The following is a 14058-nucleotide window of genomic DNA, read 5'->3' on the forward strand; positions in this document are numbered from 1 at the left end:
GCTGAAGATATTTGATGAGAGGGTATCCCTAAAATCCTAAAATTCAAAAATTAGAAGATATGCTCATGCATTAAGTGACAAGAGTCTGGTAGGTACATATAGAAAATCTAATGCTCACCATTCTTCCGGAAATGTGAAAAATAGAGAGGTGACTTGGAATTATATATCAATCAGAATTAGTACTTCCACATCAAATCTTTATTCATGTATAATAAGTTTGTGGGATATATCAAGCACATTAAGAAGGACAGGTTAAAATTTGATAATCTTATGAAAGAGACGAACAAAAAAATTTAAGAATTTAAGAAACCCAAGAAAAGGCAATCAAACAGGTGAAGCAAACAGATCAAATGGTTCAAAACTTCAAGACTGACTCAGAGGCAACAAAAAAAACCCCAAACTGAGGGGATTTTGGATACGAAAAAAAAATGGGTAAATGAGTGAGAACTACAAAGGCAAGCATAACGAACAGAATATAAGAGATAGAAGAGGGTCTCTAAGGTGTTTAAAATACTGTAGAAGAAACAGATTCATTGGTCAAAGGAAACATTAAATACAGTAAATTCTTACCACAAAACTTCCAGGAAATCTGAGTTACCATAAAAAGCCTAAGAATAATACGGATAGAAAAAGGAGAAGAACTCCAGCTCAAAAGAAAAGAAAATATATTCAACAAAATCATAGAAAAAAACACTTTCTCAAACTAAAGGAGGATATCCCTATGAGAGTACAAGAAGCTTACAGAACACCAAATAGACTGAACCAGAAAGAAAGTCCCCTCACCATATAATAATCAAAATGTAAAACATACAGAATAAAGAAAGGATATTAAGAACTGCAAAGAAAAGTAGTCAAGTAACATATAAAGGCAGGGTCCAAGGGTAAGTTGATCCCGAATTTCCTGAGAAACCGCCATACTGCCTTCCAAAGTGGTTGCACAAGTTTGCATTCCCACCAGCAATGGATGAGTGTACCCCTTTCTCCACAACCTCTCCAACAAAGGCTATCATTGGTATTTTTGATTTTAGCCATTCTGACAGGTGTAAGATGGTATCTTAAAGTTGTCTTGATTTGCATTTCCCTGATCGCTAAGGAAGTTGCAGCTGGCCTGGGTCTGGAAAAGCCTGGGATAAAACCGGACTCTCTGAACATAGTGGACAATGAGGACTACTGAGAACTCAAGAACAATGGCAATGGGTTTCTGATCCTACTGCACGCACTGGCTTTGTGGGAGCCTAGGCAGGTTGGATGCTCAACTTACTAGACCTGGATGGAGGTGGGGGTTCCTTGGACTTCCCACAGGACAGGGAACCCTGATTGCTTTTCGGGCTGGGGGGAGACTTAATTGGGGGAGGGGGAGGGAAATGGGAGGCGGCGGCGGGGAAGAGACAGAAATCTTTAATAAATAAATAAATAAATAAATAAATAAATAAATAAATAAATAAAAAAGAAAAAAAAACATATAAAGGCAGACCTATGAGAATTTCACCAGACTTTTCAGTAGAAACTATGAAAGCCAGAAGGTCCTATACAGAAGTTCTGTAGACAATATGAGACCATGAATGCAAGTCTAGACTACTATACCCAAAAAACTTTTAATTACCATCAATGAAGAAAACATGATGTTCCATGAAAAGAAAAACAGATTTAAATAATACCTATTCACAAATCCAGCCCTACAGAAAGTACTAGAAGGAAAAATCCAACCCAAGGAAGATAACTACACCAATAAAACCAAAGGCAACAGATAACTTCACACCAACAAACCCCAAAGAAGGAAAACACACAAACACTACCAGTGAAAAATAACAGAAATAAAAAATCACTTGTCATTAATACCTATTCTTATCAACGGACTCAATTCACTTGTAAAAAGAAACAGGCTACAAGAATGGATATCAAAGTAGGATCCACTCATCTGCTGTATGCAAGAAACACACCTCAGTCTCAAAGACAGACATTACCTCAGAGCAAAGAGTTGGGAAAATATTTTCCAATCAAATGGACCTAAGAAACAAGTGGATGTAGCTATTCTAATATCTAACAAAATAGACTTCAAGGTAAAATAAATCAGATAAAATGGAGAAAGACATTTTATACTCATCACAGGAACAATCTATCAAGATGAAGTCTTAATCGTAAATGAACATCTATGCCACAAATACAAGAGCACACACATATGCAAAAGAAACATTACTAAAGCATAAATTATACATCAAGCCATACACACTAATATTAGTAGACTTCAACTTCCCACTCTTCACAATGGACAAGTCAACCAGACAGAAACTAAACAGAGAAATAAGACAACTTACCAATGTCATGACTCAAATGGACTTAACAGATATATACAGAACACTCCACCCAAACACAAAAGAATATACCTCTTCTCAGCAATCTCATGGAACCTACTCTAAAATTGACCACATACTCAGTAACAAAGCAAACCTCAACAGATACAAAAAAAATTGGAGTAACCTTTTTACAGGATCGCCAAAGATTAAAGTTAGAATTTAACAACACAACATGCATGAAGCCTACAAAATCATAGAAATTGAATCGTGCTCTGCTCACCTATACTAACCCTAGGTTAAGGAAGAAATAAAGAAACTAAAGACTTCAAAGATTTCAAAGAAAATAAAGACACAATATACCCAAATCTATGGGACCCTATGAAAGCACCGTTAAGAAGAAAGTTCATAGCATTAAGTGCCTGCATAAAGAAAGTGGAGAAATCTCACACTATTGACTTAACAGCACAACTGAAAACTTTAGATCAAAAAGAAGCAGATTCACCTAGGATGCAAAGATGATAGGAAATAATTAAATAGAGGGCTGAAATCAATAAAATAGAAACAAATAAAATAATAAAAATGATCAAGAAAACAATGAGCTGGTTCTTTGAGAAAATCAGGAAGATAGACAAACCCTTATCTAAATTAATCAAAAGGCACAGAAAGAATATCTAAATTAACAAAATCAGAAATTAAAAAGGGAACATAATAACAAATGCTGAGAAAATCTAGAGATGTATTGTGTCATACTAGAAAAAACCTGTACTCCACAAAATTGAAAAATGTTTTAAAAAATGAACAGTTTTCTGGATAGATAACACATACCAAAATTAAATCAAAATCATGTGAACATTTTTTCAGGGCTTGGTACCTTTCTTAAATATAGCTTTATTTAAGTGCTTCTCTGTATCTTGTTGGCTGGCATCTGATTGGCTTCTTGGTCAGGACATGTCCTTTAGTTTCTCCTCATTCTTTTTTGTACCTTCCTTCTTCTTTCAAATTTAGGTTTGTCCTCCGATTTAATCTCTTTTCCTACTAGCTCCAGCTTTTCTTTCTCCTGCCTGACTATAAACACTAGCTCTTCATTAGACCTATCAGGTGTTTTAGGGAGGTGAGATAAAACAAATGCAATGCATCTTTATATAATTAAACAAAAGCAACATAAGCAAAAATAACATACATTTACACAATTAACATTATATTCTGCACCATAAAAAAAATCTAACACGTTTGCCTAGTTAAAAAAGTATTCCAAACATTTCTCCCTTTTTGTCTAACAGAAAAATTTTAAACTTTAACATAGTTAAAGTTAATTTTAACATAGTTAACTCTGTAGACAAGAAAAACAAATGTCAATTAAGGATTACATTCACAATTTCCAGTCCTTTTCTATGTGGCAGCTTCAAAGAAAATACTCTATTATTTATTTTATCTTGGTGAGTCCAAAGTTTTGTACTTAATTTACTTTCTCCAACAACTAAGGAAAACCACACTATAACAATCTAGATACTTCCTTCATTCAACTCCCTACCTCTAGGATGCTAGTGCCTGCACAGCAGAAAGCATTTTCACCTAGCTTTTCATTTCTATTTATCATGAATAAAAGCTGTTTAAGTTCTTTGCTGAATGGCAGAGACTTTTTTTATTCATTTTACATGCCAACCACAGTACTTCCTCTTACTCTTCCTTCCAACCTACTCTCCTCCCCCCTACCTACCCCCTCATCCACTCCTCCACAGAGGTAAGGTCTTCCATGGGGAGTAAAAAAAAGCCTGGCATATCATGTTGAGGCAGAACAAAATTTCCTCCTCCTGCATCAAGGCTGAGCAATGAATCCCACCATAGGGAATGGGCTCCAAAAAGCTAGTTCATGCACCAGGATAGATACTGATACCACTGCCAGGAGCCATTCAAATAGACCAGGCAGGACAAATGCCTTCCACATGCAGACAGCTAGTTGGGTCTCATGCAGACTCCACAGCTATTTGTATAGAGTTTTTAAGACCCCAAGAAGTGATATCCATTTTTTAGCTTCATCAGGACCTAGATGAAATCATGCTTCATGTTGAAACATCCAAAATGTACCAGTTTTTTGTTTATTCCACCAGCCAGTTCGGAAATCATGTCACAGAGACTTATTACTTTTGAATTTTCGGCTTAAATTAGGCATGTTTCTGGCCTAATTAACTGGTTTTAAATTAACTGGTTTCTCTTTCTCTACATTTTACCTCAAGGTTTACTATCTTTCTCCTGTATATCTTCATTTCACTGCTTCTTTATGTCTGGCTAGCTAGCATCTGTCTAGCTTCTTGCCCCAGGTATGTCCCTTGGTCTCTCCTTCTCTCTCATTCTTTCCTTCTTCTTTCAAGCTTAGAAATCTCCTCCTATTTAGTCTTGCTCCCTGACAACCCCACTTATCTTTTCTCCTGCCTAGCTATTAGTCCTTTATCTTTTTATTAGACCAATAAGGTGCCATAGACAGAAAAGGTGAAACAAATGCAACACATCTTTACATAATTAAACAAATGCAACATAGAAAAAAAACCTAATAGATCTTTACACAGTTAAAATAATATAATATTCTGCAACATAAACAAATGTAACACGTTAGCCTAGTTAAAACAAATTTGAAAAAAAAAGATTCAACTTCCTCTTCCTCCCAAGAGCTGGGAATAAAGGCATATACCATGAAACCTGGCATTAGAATATCTTATCAGCAAAATTAAGCATCCTTTCTTCATCAGCTTTAGCTTGCATTTGTATTTAGTGTATTACTATTCATTCATATTATCTAGTTGGCATTAATATTTTAGGATGTGCTACAAATAACCTAAACTACCTTGCAGTTATAATTAAGGGCAAACCATCCATTCCTTAAGATAACAGATTCAGTACTCTCTTATAAATAATATCACAATGGAATAGTTGTAGACTAAAAAAAGATACAGTTTCCTTATATATCTATATATAGTGTTCTGTCTGCATGTATGCTTCCAAACCAGAAAAAGGTACCAGATTTCATTCCAGATGTTTGACAGCCTCCAAGAAGTTTCTTGGAATTGAACTCAGGACATCTCGAAGAACAGCCAGTGCTCTTAATCTCTGGGCCATCTTTCCAACCCTACAAATACAGTTTCACTCATAGATCTGAAGAGGACAAACAGTAAACATTTTATTATTGTCACTCATCAAATGCCAGGCCTTCTTAGCCTTATTCCCCAGAGAAAGGAGGGTGTGCTATCCATCCATTCCACAGCCCCATGATGCAGGACAACCAGATGCAATAGGAAATCAAGTCAAAGCAGGAACTCAGTTTATTATTGTGAATGTCAGATTATATAGGTTAAGTGACATCATTAGGGCTGATGTGATGTGGGGTTCCTCCAGCCAATGAGAGACAGCCAAGCCCTCCCCCTAGTTGGAGGAGCATCTACTGTCTCATCATCACTCAGTAGATTTGAGACTATCCTTCAAACTCAAGGCAGGTTTTTCTGTGTAGCAGCAGAATGTATTTTTCTTCCCAGCTACCCAGAACTGAAATAACCACATAGAAACTGTATTAATCTAATCACAGCTTGGCCCATTAGCTCCAGCCTCCCACTGGCCAACTTCTATATCTCAATTTAACCCATTTCTATTAATCTGTATATCACCACGAGGTCGAGGTCTACCAGAAAAGTTTCAACAGTTCTATTTCCAGTGGCTCCATGGCATCCCCTCTGCCTTCCTTCTCCCAACATTCAGTCCAGTCCTCCCTGCCTACCTAAGTTCTGCCCTATCAACAGGCCAAGGCAGTTTCTTCATTCATCAGGAAATAAAAGCAACACATAGACAGAAGGACCTCCCACACCATCTCTGTCCTACAGGCCTTGAAGTACAGGCCCTGATATAATTTTGGCTCAACACCTCCCCAATTTTGTTTTATATGCCACCCCCACCCCAGTCATCAAGCCAGAATAGCTCACTGGAGAGAGGGTACAGATCAGGGCCACCCCTATCTGAATTTTTGGCCTGGATACTCTCAAACTGAGAGGTCATCTGTGGTGTGAGATGTGTCAAGCCTATCATAATATATTTGAAGGGCCATGAGTTGTACCTGTTGTAACCATTTTTTGGAATGCTTGTTTCAGCCTTTGGAAAGCACATGGGCCAAAAAGACTGATCAATAAACAAATGGCCATTGGCCCAAATAGGGAAGAGATGAGTATAGTAAGCAATGGGAACCAATTAAAACAGGTTTTGTGGGGGTCCTTAACTTAAATGAATCAATACCTTTTCTTCACTCAGCTAGGGTTCTTGTAACTATCCCAGAATGGTCTGCATAGAAGCAACATTCTTTCCCAAGAGCCCTGCAAATTCCTCCCTGTTCCATAAACAGTAAGTCCAAACATCTCCTATTTTGTAAGGTTACCATTGATAAGGAATCCAAAGGCTTTTGTAAATAACATGTTGCAGTCTTTGTCTTTTCTAAGGTCACTGTCAATTGTGAGTATATTATTTCTATTTATTGTTGTAAAATCACCAGGGATGAGGTACCCAGGGCAGTCCCAGCCACCACTAGCCCCATCGATGTGGTGATGGCCACGTTCATTAGGGTATCTCTCATGCCTTTGGGACAGGAATTTTTGCATGTGGTAAAGCAAATGAAGGAAAATTAATGCAAGCAAGCAAGTATCATTGTGCTGAATCATGAGTGGGTCAGACAGGCTGAGAGTAACCCCTTTCTCTTGGCAGATTTAAAAATGCCCATGATCTTTGGGCACCTTCCATGAAGCTATAGACCTATTGAAGTTATAACCACATCACAAGTGAGGTTAAGATAAGGGTTTCAGTCTCCTATCATGACCCAGCCTCAGAGGAAGCAAGATGTGACTGCCTCGATAAAAAAGGAACCAAACCATGTGGCTAACGCAAACAAAGATTATGGGCTAATATAAGTTTTAAGAGTTAGTAAGAAGCCTGGGATACTAGGCCAATCATTTTATAATTAATGTAGACCTCTGTTATTTCTTTGGGATTAAACAACTGCAAGACTTGGTGGGACAGAAAAACCTTTGTTAAAAATGGTGCCTAATGTGTGGACAACTGAATCTACATAAAGCCTGAGAGTGCTTGGGAAGTAATTTTAGACATAAAATAATAGAGTCAAGCATGGCGTATTGATAGCAGCACTCTCTCTGGTTGGCTTTGCTTACTAGAGGCAAGTGCTCCCATTTAAGAGAGGCTTCCTGACTCAGCTTTAGCTGCAAAACTTTACAGCTATTTTAAGAGGTTCTGCCATGAAACACTTAAATGCTGTTGATGAAAAGCTGACTGCATGCATTTTGGTGGTGGCAGGGACTTTGCATCGCCATAAAGTTGGGACAAAAAAACATGGCTCTGGCCAGTACTTCTGCCATGAGGTTAGAAAGTCAGAAAAACTAAGAAATGTGGTGGATCCAGCCGTCAAAGTTGTGGCTTTAATCCTAGGCATATCACTTAACAAATTAAAATCTCAGGAGGTCAGAAAAAGAGAAATATACAGAAAAGAGAGATTCAAAGACAAAGAAAACCTCTAAATGGTTACAGTGTGTTAAAAATATGTGTAGGCTTGGGAGAAAAAAGAAAAAAGGATAAAGTCCTTAAAATAAAAAAGAAAGAAAAAGCGTAGTTGGGTGTGGTGGCATACACCTTTATTCCCAGAACTTGGGAGAAAGAAGCAGGCAGATCTCTGTGAGTTCAAGTTGTAGTAGCACACACCTTTAATTCCAGCACTTGGGAAGCAGAGGCAGAGAGATCTCTGTGAGTTTAAGATGTGGTGGCCCACAACTTTTAATCACAGGACTTGGGAGTCAGAGGTAGGCAGATCTCTGTGAGTTCAAGGGCAGCATGTTATACAGAGGGAGTGAAAGGACCACCTAAGATACTCAAAGTAACCCTGTCTCAAAAAGCCAAAAATTAAAAATAAAGATAAAAGAAATAGAGGTTAAAATAAAGCCATGTAAAGATGAAAATACACAGAGAGTCTGGATACTGTATGATATTATGTACTCTTTGAGTTGTTTGATGACTGAGGAAGGAGTAAAAGCTGTCAGAAGACATTTGATTACAAATGCTGCTGGATTAATCCAATATATATATATATATATATATATATATATATATATATATATATTGAAAATGCTTTGACTTCAAAATTAAAAAAAAAAAATCTATGTTACTTTGGAGAAGAGGATTCACAGGAAATTTCACAGGAAATGAGAGTCTGTGAATTCATTCCAAATTAAGAAAAATCAGGTTTGATCAAAGAAGAATCCCTAAGAAATCTCTGATAAGAGCAGATGGCCCAGATATTTGAGTTCTACATCCAGAACAGATTGAAGACTGCTACCTGAGATGATCAAGCCTCACAGGATACTCCAGTAAGGACTTGATCATAATTCTAAATTTTCCTTATATCTCTGTAATATTACCAGCACTTACAGTCAGCAGAAAGTAGCCTGAAAAACTATGCCCACACTCCCAAAAAATGGACTATTGATATTTTCATTAGTTTAGTATATTTGTTACAAGTTGATATGGATAATGGTCAGGAGAAAGGCTAAATAAAAATATTAAATTCAGAGTTCTTGCTTTTTTAAAGGGGGGGGAGTGCTGTGCGGCAATAGTCTTTTATCCTGTCACTTGTATTATTTTTAATAAAACACTGATTGGCCAGTAGCCAGGCAGGAAGTATATGCAGGGCAACCAGGCAAGAAGTAGAGGTGGGGGCAATGGGAATTCTGGTAAGAGGGAAGTTTCAGTCTGCTATCATTACCCAGCCTCAAAGGAAGCAAGACATGATTGCCTTACCGAAAATGGTACCAAACCAAGTGGCTAACACATACACAAATTATGGGCTAATATAAGTTATGAGTTAATAAGAAGCCTGAGATACTAGGCCCATCAGTTTATAATTATTGTAGACCTCTGTATTTCTTTGGAACTGAATGATTGCAGGACTATTGGGACAGAAACCTAGGTCAACAAGGCTTGGATTGGAATGTTAGGATAATATCTTACCAAAGAAGACTGATGGAGCTCATTGACGAATTCTGTGAGTGCCTTATGGCCATCAGAGGGCAAGGAAATGATCTCATAAGGTTGTCGTGCTTTTAGGATATCATATAACACATCTAGGATCCCAGTCTCTACAGTCAACCAGGGTGTTACCCAGTTCATTTCTCCCAATATGTTTTGTAACCCTGATAAAGCAAGAGGCTCAATCAGAATTATTTGGCATCCTTTCACTTTGGCTTGAGTGAGTGTTAACTGGGATCATGAAATCAGGGTACCTTTTGTATTTTGTTTGGGGCTATTTTAAACCCATATTATTGGAGGATATCAACAATAGTAGTTACCCAATGGTAAACCATGTGGCATCGAGGGCAGAGAGACATGCTGCAGAAAGGTTTACAGGTAGTAATTACCCACCTACTGGGGCATGGCCTCTTATACTATATACTTGGATGCCGCTGTGGAGTCTGCCTTTTCTCTCCTCCCCCCTTGTTCCCATTTGCTTATTTGGATTTTTTGGATCCCATCTCCATCCACTGTTCAAGCAGAGAATCCTGATTTGTAAGTTTTCCCCCTAAATAAAAAACTATCTCTCAGTTCTGAGGTAGTGTGGGATTTCTTTTAAGTGTCTGAACTCTCCACCATCACTTGGAGTCACATGGGTTTAAACTACACACCCTCCATGCTGTAGGCTTAGACCTTCCACAGCCCAGACAGATTTTCTTTTGCCTGAGCAGTTTTTTTAATGAAATCCCTGTCAAAACAGAGTCTGCAGTGAGGTGGCTGGAGTGCAAGTATAAATGTTGTTTACCAACTGCTGCAATCCCCCTGGGAAGAATCTTTGTTGCATGCCAGAGTCTGCAGCTTCTGACTTTCTGTTCTCTGTGCCTGGACACTGGGTTTTCTTGCTCCATGTATGAAATTGATTTAATTACATTTACTTTGTTGAGCAACTCATATTTCCCATTTTTTTTGTTTTTTTTTTGTTTTTGTTTTTGTTTTTAACAAGTACCAAGGTAGAAATGAAAGCTGCACAGGACCAGTCCCAGACATGGTTGCATTGCTTCTAGTCACAACTTTACAACAGTGCCATCTGCTGGATGATAAATTGCTGTTAACCAGATCACATAATCAGGTAACGGGTTTATAATAATGGCAGATTTCATTTCAATTGCTACCTTTACTTCCTTTTTTCCATTGCTATGGATGGTATTATGTGAAGCTTATATGACTATGTGAATACCTCAGTTTATTGGTTACTAGGTTTCAGTTTTCAACTCCATATTCTATCATTAAGGAAGAATATGGCACTAGTTGACTGGATTAATATAATCAAAAATCAGAGGTTATCTGAACAAGTGGATACTATGATAGGCAAAATTGACTCCATATCTAAGGGTACTAGGAAGTTACCTGAAAGAGTTCATACTGTTGAATTTGATGTTTGGAAATTATCACAAAGTTCTGATACGTTAACAGACAGAATGTACCTCCAGGATGGCAATCTGCACGATATCCAAGAGATGTTCAATGACAAGATGTTATCTTTAAAGGGAACATTAAAACCTTGGAATCATAGGTGCAGAATGAGGACCATAAAATTGATACCTTAGTGAAATCACTAGAAACATATGAAGGTCAGGAGATTCAGGTTTTACAAAAGACAATGATTAAAAAAATTAAATTAAAATGATTGAGGAAATTATTGGAGCTGATGAACAGGGAAAGAAGGCACAAGGACAGAAAATAATATCACGACTGGCTGTCAGAACTGACTTACCCAGCACTTAGCATCCTACCCTGTAATTTACTCTGACAAAGTATCAACTTCTACAGGTTCGAAGGGATCCAAAGAAGATAGAAGGATGCCACTAGGACTGAATGATCTAAAAGAAATTAAGCAAGCTGTCATTACTTATGGCTTGCATTCTGCATTTGTTAAGGAGATGATAAAAACTTGGGCCTCTAATGTCATAACTAACCCCCATGATTTTTCTCAGTGTCAGCAGTACTGGATGATGGGACTTTTTTGATGTTTGGAATTTATTTCAGGGAGGAATCCAAAAATATGGAACAACAGGGAATAGCAAAAGTTCTGGAGGTATCCCAAGATCAAATTCTTGATGAAGGGTGGTATGCTGAACCACAGGTCCAAGCACTTTATGAGGAATAAGTATTGTCCCTATGCCACAAAGCAGCCTTGAATGCTCAGGATAGAATTCAAGAACTAGAGAAAAAGTTAGAATCATATACCAGGGATAGGCAGTGACAGAGAGAACAAAGATTAAGCAAGGTTCTATAAATAGGAGTAACAGGCCCAGAAGCTACATGAATACTTCTGGAATCTCTGGCTTTTGAAAATTCAAACTTAGAATGTAAAAAGATAATTAGGCCTTTAAGGCTTAGATCAGCACCTTTAGATGATTGGATTCTGTATATAGTGAATGTTGAGACATTTGACTGTAACAATGAATCTTGGGTAGGAGAAGCAATTTCCAAAGCAATGAACATCAAACTCCCAAATGTTTTAATTGTGGTTAAAATAGGGCATCTGAAAAGGGATTGAAGGCAAGGAATATCTAGGAATAATATCTCATCTGGGAATGGCAAAATAGAAGAACTCTGCCTTCAGGTATATGTGTAAGGTGTGTTAAAAAACGACATTGGACCAATGAATGCAGATCAACAACAGACACTTCAAGGCATCTCGATACCATTGGGAAACGCATTGAGGGGTGTCTCTCGGGCCCCCAAGCCAAAAGTGGCCCAGTAATCATGGAGGACATGTCAAACCAGGAAAATTAAAAAAAATCCAGAACCTTCTGTACAAGACCATAATGTTCTAAATGATGGCAAAAATTTGGATAATAAGTCAAAAACTCAAATAGGAAATAAGCATACATTCTGGCAAACTTCTATAAATGATCATAGACCAAATCTGAGAGTGTGTATGAATGGAAATGTGATTTTTGACTTAATAGACACAGGAGCATATATGAATATCATCTCTCCAGAATCGTGGCATCAAAATTGGCCTCTTCAAGTGGCAGATGTTCAATTACTAGGAATTGGAACCATATCTCGAGTTAAACAAAGCATGAGATGTGTTGACTGTATTGGGCTAGAAGGTCTAAGAGGAAAGCTGAGGCCATATGTAGCTGATATTGCAATAAATTTATGGGGTTGTTACCTGCTACAGCAATGGAATACTCAGATTAACATTCCTGCAGTCCCAGGAACTCATAATTCTGGGAAGGATATAATAAGGTACTATGAACAAAGGTCACCAGCAATTTAGGCTGCACAAGAATGTAAAGCAACTAACAAACCTTTAGAGGAACCAACAGTCCTACCTTAAAAATGGCTGAGGAGCCAATATGTGTTAAGCAATGGTCTCTAGCTGAAGATAAATTTCAGGCTTTAGAATGATTGGTACAGGAGCAATCAGATGCTTGACATATTGAGGAATCAACTCTCCCTTGAATTCTTCTCTGTTTGTTGTTAAAAAAACAAATCTCTGGTGACGGATGGAGATAGAGACAGAGACCCACACTGGAGCACTGGACTGAGCTCCCAAGGTCCCAATGAGGAGCAGAAGGAGGGAGAAGATGAGCAAGGAAGTCAGGACCAAGAGGGGTGCACCCACCCACTGAGACAGTGGGGCTGATCTATTGGGAGCTCACCAAGGCCAGCTGGACTGTTACTGAAAAAGCATGGGATAAAACCAGACTCTCTGAACATGGCGAACAATGAGGGCTGATGAGAAGCCAAGGACAATGACATGGGATTTTGATCCTACTTCACGTCCTGGCTTTGTGGGAGCCTAGCCAGTTTGGATGTTCACCTTCCTAGACATAGACCGAGGGGGGAGGACCTTGGACTTTCCACAGGGCAGGGAACCCTGACTGCTCTTTGTACTGGAGAGGGAGGGGGAGAGGAGTGGGGGGAGGGGGAGAAGGGTGGGAGGAGGGGGAGGGAAATGGGAGGCTAGGAGGAGGCGGAAACTTTTTTTTTCCTTTTCTCAATAAAAAAAATAAAATAAAAACAAATCTTGTAAATGGAGAATGTTGAACATCTAAGCGCTGGAAACAAGGTATTTTAACCTATGGGCCCTCTACAGACTGGAGTTCCTCTGCCATCCCTATTACCAAAAGGATGGCCTCTTATAGCTATTGATTTGAAAGATTGTTTCCTCACTATACCTTTACAAGAAAATGATAGAGAACTATTTACCTTCACAGTGCCTACTTATAATAATTGTCAGCCTACTAGGAGATATCAATGGACTATTCTCCCACAGGGGATGGTCAATAGCCCCACATTGTGCCAATACTTTGTAAGTCAGCCATTGGAAATAAAACATAAGCAGTTTCCTAAATCTATAATGTACCAATACATGAATGACATTTATTATCTGATTCAAACATGGGAACTTTAGAAAAATATTTGAAGAAGTATAGATAGCTTTACCTAAATGGGGATTGCAGATTGCTCCTGAAAAATACAGAGAGGTGATTTTGTCAATTATCTAGGTTATAAAATAGGTTTACAAAAAATTAGGACACAAAAGGTACAAATTAGGAGAGACTAGTTACAGACTCTTAATGACATTCAAAGATTGTTAGGAGACATATCCAGTCTACAATATACTGTTAGGATAATACCTGATCTAATAATCCATTTAAACAAAACTTTAGATGATGATAAAGATTTGAATAGTCCCAGAAAA

Source organism: Microtus pennsylvanicus, chromosome X, assembly GCF_037038515.1.
Source record: "Microtus pennsylvanicus isolate mMicPen1 chromosome X, mMicPen1.hap1, whole genome shotgun sequence".
Classification (NCBI taxonomy): Eukaryota; Metazoa; Chordata; class Mammalia; order Rodentia; family Cricetidae; genus Microtus; species Microtus pennsylvanicus.